A 9,262-nucleotide genomic window follows, 5' to 3' on the forward strand; every position below is an offset into this window, starting at 1 on the left:
TTTAAGCTTGATTGAAATCTTCAGAGTTATTAGCAATAACACACAGTAAAAATACTCAGCCTACTTATAAAAGGCTACTTTTTCTAGTTTATTACTGAATCCCCAGCACCTTGCGTGGTGCCCAGCACTTAGTAGCTGCACATTGAATATTTTGAAAGAATGAGTGAATGGATGAATGAATCCATTGTGGTGTGCTGTGGGGTTTTTAGGTTTAACAATGGCTGCTATTAACTGCAAACCATTGATATTCAGGGTGAGGAAGATTGAAAAAAAAGTTAAAAGGAAACCTTGTAAGAGAATTTTACCAGAGAAATAGATAATATTCTCAGACAAGAATTCTGAATTCTGGAGACAACTTATCCCTGGGTGGGTAAAGTTTTGTTTTATGACATTACTAGTGTGTGACCTTGGACAATGATTTGATTTTTCCTAATTTGGGGTGGTGGTTAGCATTAGATGAGCTCATTTATTTAATGCCTAAAAATAACAGGAAGACTGGTTTCAATTTCTCATCCCTCATTCTCCTTCCAAAAATCTCTCACCACTAAACCCCACCCTCATTTTCCATGCTGATGATTCAGTCCCCCTCCCATCCCACTCAAAAACCAAAATTAAGTCCCCTGAATCCACTGCTCCAGGGCCGTAGGCCTTTCCTATCAATAGCCAACTTCTCAGCACTCACCTCCAGCTCCAACCCACTCCTACTCCTGGGGTAAGTTTATGGTCCTCTCAGCACTGGTTACTTTATCTGGGGTTTTTCTCCACTCATTCAACAAATTAATTGTGTCAGACCCTGGCACTGAGGATACAGTGATTTAAAAAAAAAAAAAAAAAGATGCACAGGATCTGTCCAGTTAGAGCACGCAAACAAATTAAAGGAGGTGACACAGCAGAATTCCATTAACATTGGGGTAGAGGTAAGAGAGCAGAAGGTAGGTTTATCCAAGGAAAGCCTTCTCAGGGTGGGTGTGTGCCTATCTCCGAAGTCAGTCAAACAGGGATCAAAGCCGGAACTATAATACCCCATTCCCCCCCCCCCACTTTATGCCATCTTGTTACTTGTATAAAATGAGAATGAACATTCAGAGCAGAACAATTGAGGAGGGATTTTGCCTGAGAAAGGGGAGGAAGAGGACTCACTCTCTAAAAGATGCTGTAACAGTCACCCTCGCATGCTGGACACTGCCATTCTCCTCTAAAATCTTCCAATCTAATCCCCACTCCCTGACAGCTTCCTCCTGTCTTCCACATTCTTGTACCATTCCAGGCCCATCTCCTATGACTCTCCGACATGATGCAAACCTCTACTTCCTCTCTTTACTCCCAGCCTACCAACCTTTCTCCTGCTTCTGTCTTTTCTGCCCAACCCCCAGCCTGTCAGCAGACATAACAGCCACCATCTTGTCATTATAACCCCCTTCACAGTCCAGTCTACTGTCTTCACATGCCCCAATGACCTGACCACGCCATCACGTGCCCCATATGTGGGCTGCTGAGTGTCAGTGGACATAACCAATCATACCACAGATTGGCCCTGCAACAAATTTGGGGTAATCAGTCTCAGTGGGACCCTCAGCATTTCTTAGCAACCCTTGAATCTGTCCTTGTGCAGCTCTTTTTCCACCCCTCATGATACTGATTTTAGTCTTCAATTGTACTTAAGATCCTAGCCTTCCCATCTCTCCCAGCAAATGGCCTTAATTCCTGCTTAACAACCCCACTTGCCCTGAATTCTCATCCTTCTCTCGCAAATACATCATGTCCACACCCATTCTTATGGCCCTTCTCGCTCAGAGGAGGAGAAGCTCCTCCTCCTACCTGAGGTTTAAGGTTCATTCCCCAGGATTATGATCTTACACTTATCTGTATTTAAATCTTTTCCCTCCACTAGCTTCTTTCTTTCAGCCCAAATTAACAAAGCTGTTTAAATCAGGACTCACTTAGTTTAAAGTGACAGAAACCCAATTCAAGCCAGCTTACCTTAAAGGAGGGATTTTTATAAGGTGTCCAGCAAGATCTTTAACTGTAAAAAATAAGAACCCATTCTAACTATCGGAAGCAAGGAATTATTAAAGGATTTTTAGGCACCTTGGCACAATGTCTGGCAAGACTAGGAGATCATCCTTGGTGGGCACGCAGGCTGGACAACAGCCAAATCTCACTGCCAGCTTCTCCATGCAGAAGCTACCACTGGCAAACTAATGCTGGGCATAGAACAAACCTGCTAGAACTTCAGCCCTATTGCCTCTTAGATCTCACCACGCTACTCTGCCAAGATCTCCAGAAGGTGAGTTCCGTGGAACATTTGTGTCCTTACCTTGCTTGAAGTGGTCACACCACAGTCACACCAGGCACATCTCTTGACAAAGTCTGGGTTCCACTGTGGTTGAAGAGCCTGGAACTACATTCCCTAGAATCCCTTGCTAGAGTTTGTCAAGGAGAAGCATTTGCCAAGATTTAGAAAACAGTAGAGGTGAGAGTTGCACTGGGGGCATGGCCGGACACAAAATTCCTCGCAAAGTTCCTGAAAAGGTCTGGTGAACCGGTGGTTCCCAGTGTAAGGCTGTGGAACAAGACAGTCAGTGGGCTTTCTGAGGATTGCAGCAGCTCCCTGGCAATCTCCTGAGAACCCCTACTGTCTTTGGCACTTCAGAATGAGGCATTCACTGGTGGCTTCCCTGATCTGCACTGCCATTTTTCTAGGAATTGGTTAAGCCACTAATACCTTATATTAAGCTTTTCGTAACTATATTAAACAGAGTGGCCTTTCTTTTCTCAACCGAACCCAGATTGGTTCAACTGAGTTGTAGCCTTGCCAAAAATAAGCGTGTTGCTGCATAAATTTGGCAGTTACATTAAAATAACATAAAGGAGATGCCATCAGCAAACATACCAGGAGACATCAATTTGGGAGATGTCTACGGGGTGTAGGGGGGTGGCTTCTCAAATGTCCCCAGGCCTCACAGAAGACATGCCCAGGTTCGTGGTGATGGCATTTTGTCTATTTAGGGCGAGGTCCTGCCAGATTGATCTAACCGTATCACTGTGACCCCACAGCATATGATCTTTCCCTTTCACAAACCACATGGATCTAACCTCTAAGCTCTGGATGATTTCTTTTTCCTGCCACTATCATGAGCCTGCTACTTTGTCCTCAACTTTCCTATGAGATACCCAGTGGCTTTGCAACTATATGCAAGGTTTAGAAGCCAAGGGCTACTGAGTAGGGCAGGTGTGGCCCAGCCCTGACAGAGTTACCCTCTCCTGAATCAGGTCCATTCTGACTGGTACAACCTAATCATATGCTCTCTAGCCTCAAGGGCTTGGAAAGTAAGATGCAGTTTCAACTTTACGGAAGTAGGAAATTTCACTCCCACATTAAGTTCACAGGAGGAAAAAAAAAAACAGAAATGTCAATAAAGGGGAAGTAGGATAGATGACATGCACATAGCTCTCTCTGTCTCTTTTTTCTCTCTCATACACCAGCTTTCTCCTTGTGGCAAAACATGGCTACCATTACCTCAGGATCACATTCTTCCAGCTTTATAAAAGCTTTCTTTCCCAAGCTGAACTTGGGAAAGTTCAACTTGGAAAAATCTGATTGGACCCTAGTCACCCCCCCACCCACCAATAATCACATGATCTGGTAGAGAATTTCCTAGAAGAGATTATTTTTGTAAATCAGGGTTTCTCAACCATGGCCATTATTTTTTTTAAGTTTGTTTATTTATTTATCCATTTGTTTATTTATTTTTTAGTAATCTCTACAACTAACATGGGACTTAAACTCACAAGCCCAAGATCAAGAGTCACGTGCTCCTCTGAGTCAACCATGGCACAATTGACCTTTTGGGCTGGATAATTATTGGTTGTAGGGGACAAACAGAGCTGTCCTATGCATTGTAGGGTGTTGGGCAGCATCTCCAGACTCTACCCACTATTTGTCAGTAGCACCTCCCACACACACATCGTGACAAATAAAAATAACTCCCAACATTGGCAAATGTCCCCTGTGGGGCAAAATTGTCCCAGTTGAGAAGCACAGATCTATGTGAGGGATTTCTTGCTGAGCCATAGCTCCATGTTCCATTTGTTTCCATGTCACTCAGCCTGCAGCAAGCCTGCCCATTGCCAACTACACATCTAAATCACCAAATGAACCCTAGACTCATTTGTCTACCTGTCTGTTACTCATATCTCAACCAGGATATCCTATGGCTAACTCAAAGCCAACATGTGCAAACCTAACTCATCATTTTGCCTCTAAGATTAACTCTTTCTTTCACATTCCCTGCCCTGGTTAAAGACATCAGTGTTAATCATTCATGCACAACCCTAGCAGTACTTCTACATCCTTCACTGTCCCTCACCAACCCCATCCACCACCACCTATGAAGGAGCAGATTCTAATAACAGCTCTCCTTGTCTTATATTGGCTCCCTCTCCCCACCTGGTATTACAATAGTCTTCCATTAGCCTCTTACTTTCTCCTCTAATTTACCTTCTAAATGCAAATCAATAGATTTTCAGCAGATCCAAATTGCTTACGGAAAATAGTCAGAATTTTTTTTAAAGATTTTATTTCCTTTTTTCATGAGAGACACACAGAGAGAGAGAGGCAGAGATATAGGCAGAGGGAGAAGCAGGCTCCCTGTGGGGAGAGGAGCCTGATTCAGGACTCCATCCCAGGACTCTGGGATCAGGACCTGAGCCGAAGGCAGATGCTCAACCACTGAACCACCCAAGTCCCCCAATAGTCAGAATTCTTTAAAACATATATAATCACTTTCTTGAACTTTTCTACCAGATTTACTCCCACTGGCTGCTTTCTTGCTAATAAACTATTTAAAAGTTCCCGGTTTTGCATTTTTATCTCCACTGCCTGCCTCTACCTTCCTTCCCGTACATTTCTCTTAGTTCAGGGGTGAGCTCCTCTTCCTCCTTCAAGACCCATCATAAGCATCTTTTCTCTCATTTTTCTTTCTTAATATTCCTCTTCATCATACATTCTGATTTCTTGACAGCAACCTCATGAGAGACCCTGAGCCACCTCTACTCAGCTAACCAGCTCCTAAATTTCTGACCCACAGAAATGACAAAATTAAAAAATATATATTTCCTGTTTTAAGCCACCAAGTCTGGGGAATCTGTTACAGAGCAACATCTGATTAATTCAAATAGTTTAGCTATAGAGGTCAACATGAATGAAGTTCTAGATCCAAGTTCCAAGTTTAGGGACTCAGTCTCTAACTCAAGCTTCACCTTGCTTTTGAATGATATCTATGAATAGTTTTATTTCTGCACTTTGATTTGGAAACACAGTAAAAATGATTGTGTTTAAAAAATGTGGGTTGAGTTGCCTGGGTAGTTCAGTCAGTTATGTGTCCAACAATTGATTTCAGCTCAGGTCATGATCTCAAAGTTGTGAGATCCAGGACCTCGTGGGGGGCTAGTGCTGAGTGTGGAGCCTGCTGATGATTCTCTCTCTCCCTCTCCCTCTGATCCTCCCTCCTCTAAAAATGTGTTTGGGTGAATTAGCTGCTCGATATTCATACAGTAATACACAAAGGAAGAGTTCAAAGTTCTATTATTATTTAATGTGGCTTTAAAGATTCAGAATGGAAACTGAGGGACCCACCAAAACACATTTTCCTTTACATTCCAATTTCTATCTTTCAAAGAATCTTTCAAAGAATCAAAGTCTACAGAATACGAACAGAAAATCTAATTCCAATTTTCTAGACAATCAGTTAGGAATGTTACTTTGATTTCATAAAGAAAACTCTCCACTATAAAGGAAAGTTCTAAACTTAAACAGTTTACTTATTTTAAAATTTAGTGTGTAGGAACAATCATCATCAAAATGAGAATAGATAAATAAATGGAATACTCATGTATTGGGATGGTATTCAGCAATAGGAAAGGTCACAACGTGGAATAATCTCAAAAACATGTTGAATAAAAGAAATAAGACACAAAAAGATACATTCTCTCGGATTCCACTTGCATGAAGTTCAGCGACTTGAAAACCAGGCTATAGTGATAGAAACCGAGAGCCGGGATGCCTGGGTGGTTCAGTGGTTGAGCGCCTGCCTTGGGCTCAGGTTGTGATCCCAGGCTCTTGGGATAAGAGTCCCAGGATCAAGAATGGAATCAGGCTCCCCGAAGGAAGTCTGCTTCTCCCTCCCTCCCAGAAGGAGAAGGCAGATGTCTCTGCCTCTGTGTGTGTGTGTGTGTGTGTGTATCTCATGAATAATAAATAAAATCTTAAAAAAAAAAAAGAAGAGCAGTTCTTATAGGGGTAAAGTTGACTAATAGAAGGAACAGGAGAATTTTCTGGGAGCAATGGAAACATTCTTTACTTGATTTGGGTGACAACTACATAGGAGTATATAGTTATCAAAACCCGTGATTTAGGATTTACCTATGTTCATTTCACTTTATGTAAATTTTAGCTCATTCTAAAAAAGACAGCATTTAAAAATAGTGCCTAATATCAAAACTGAATTATGTTTCCCCACTAGAAAGATAACTTCTGCTTTAGAAGGTGTAAACAGGGGATTCAGGACACCAAATTGAAAGAGCCTCCACATCACACAAGTGAAACTAAGCAAATATTTCCAAATATTTCAGAAAGCTTCCTTTGAGGAAAATAAACCCCAAGCCTCCAGAGCCATGATAAATACACACTGATTCTTACCACAAGCCCATTCCTCCCTCGAGCTGCACTTGGGTAGAAAAGCATGCAATTCTCACTTCTGAGCCTGCCCTGCTCAGCACACACAGGCAGGGGACCCTCCGCACAGCAGGAAGGCCCAGGGAGCAGGGCTCAGCAAAGGAGTCCAGGCCCTGGCCGGCTGCCCCGAGCGTGACTCAGCGTCCAGGAATCGCACACGTGCAGAGGAGGACGGGTGCTGGCACAGAAAGGAGACTAAAAGGGAAAAAACACACTGACAATCCTTCACAGTTGTGAACTGCGACTGCAGAGGGACACATGGGAGCCGCCGTTGGAAGAGAAAAGGGAGCATTTGACACACTTAGCCCAGACCCGAGAAGACCAGCGGCCTGCACCTGACATCAGGGAGAGCAGTTAGGAGCCAGGGCACTGAGCTCGCACCTAGAAGGACAAGGCAGAAAAGGCACAAACCATAGGCTCAGTGAGGCAGAAGGCATCGTTGCGGGGGGGTAGGGGATTGGGGCAATTTTTATAGAATTTGAGCTTCTACCAATTAAATACAGACACCAGGTTCTTCACCAGGTCTCCTGGGATTCCCTTTGGCCTCGCTGCTCAACACCCTTTATGATTCACCCTTACCTCGGGAACATGGTTTGTAGGGTCTTTGTTATTTTTGCCCAACACGCATATCCCAAATGCCCCTTAATTTCTTAGGGAAATACAGCTCTACCTGCAGCCCCTCACCTCCAGCACTGTCAGTGTTTCCCTAAATGGTGGTAGCTTGGATGTCCTGGCTTTGTGAAGTCTCTCCTAACCAACGCCCCTAATCTGGGTTAGGTGCCTTTCTCTGGGCGCCCTAGTACCAAGTACCTTGGGCTATGATAAAGTATATTGTATCTGTATATACAGATACAGTATATTTTACATAAATATATATATATTGCATAAATATATACTTTACATAAATATATACAGATAAAGTATATCTGTATATTGTGGCTGCCTGTTGATTTTCTTTTTAACTGTGAAATATCTCAAACTATAGAAAAACTTAAAATGATACTTTGTTACCAATTAAAACCTTGTTACAATTAACACCTCGTTCATTACACATATTTTAAAATGAAATAAAATGTTAGACACAGAATAGTACTGCCATTGTGATTCCCTGCTTATATATCTTCGTTATTTATGTTTTTAATCAAAAACAATATATAGGGCAGCCCCGGTGGCTCAGCGGTTTAGCGCCGTCTACAGCCCAGGGCGTGATCCTGGAGACCCGGGATCCAGTCCCACGTCAGGCTCCCTGCATGGAGCCTGCTTCTCCCTCTGCCTGTGTCTCTGCCTCCCTCTCTCTCCTTTCTATGTATTCTCATGAATAAATAAATAAAATCTTAAAAAAAACAATATATAGCATTACTCGTATTTCTTGGTATGTTTCAAATTTAATACATGTACTCCAACAATTCTTTCACTGTACCTTGTGTTTTGCTATCATAATCATGAAGGAATTAAGACATCAAAAAACAAATCATAAAAGACAAACTAACCTGGGCATGTGGGTGGCTCACGCAGTTAAGCCCCTGGCGTCAGAGCAGGTCATGATCCCAGGGTCCTGGGATGGAGCCCCACCATGTGCTCCCCTCTGAGATGGGGAAGCCTGCTTCTCGCTCCCCTTCTGCTTGCTGCTCCCCCTGCTTGTGCACACTCTCTCTTTCTGTATCAAATAAATAAATAAAATCTTAAAAAAAAGAAAAACTAACCCATTTGATTGCATTAAAATTAAAAACTGAATGACAATTATATAAATGAAGTTAAAATATAAGCTGTTAAGTATAACTACTTTTAAAAATAATTATTCTTTCAAAGACATTCATGCTCATAATTCTAGAAGTCACGTTTTTTAATATGTTTAAAATTTAAGTCTCTCCCCTTACTTGCTCCTACTATTAAGTTCCATTTTTCAAAAGTAGATTTTTTTCAACTCTTTTAACTATTTTTTTTCTAGAATTAGTCTCCATGTTTTTAAACATGCACTTTTCTATAGGACCTATTGACTCCATAGCATTGAAGACAATGACTTATGAACTTTCTTCACACACATTCTCTCTTGCTCACTCTTTCTCCACTAGTACAATAGATAGAACTTCTAGGCAGAGCAATATTCAGTGCTTACATTAGCACAATTATGCAAATATAATTCATTGAAGAGCCATGTTAATGTCCCAATTTCGCTTTCTTTCATCTGTAGCTTTTTGTTTTCCCTATTGTCTCCACTACCCTCATTGGTATCATTGCCTGTGTGCCTTTAATTATCTTTAAATTCCTCCCAAAAGAGGAATTTCTTTAATATTTAATACATGCAAATTCACCAGAAAACACAGACACACACGTATGTTAAGTCTGAATGTATGTGTTTTCCCCTGGATGTATTTTATAGGCAACCTTTCTATTTTTTAAAAGATTTTATTTATTTATTCATGAGAGACACAGAGAGAGGCAGAGACATAGGCAAAGGGAGAAGCAGGCTCCCTGCAGGGAGCCTAATGCAGGACTCAATCCCAGGATCCTGGGATCACAATCTGA

Source organism: Nyctereutes procyonoides, unplaced genomic scaffold (assembly GCF_905146905.1).
Source record: "Nyctereutes procyonoides isolate TBG_1078 unplaced genomic scaffold, NYPRO_anot_genome, whole genome shotgun sequence".
Taxonomy (NCBI): Eukaryota; Metazoa; Chordata; class Mammalia; order Carnivora; family Canidae; genus Nyctereutes; species Nyctereutes procyonoides.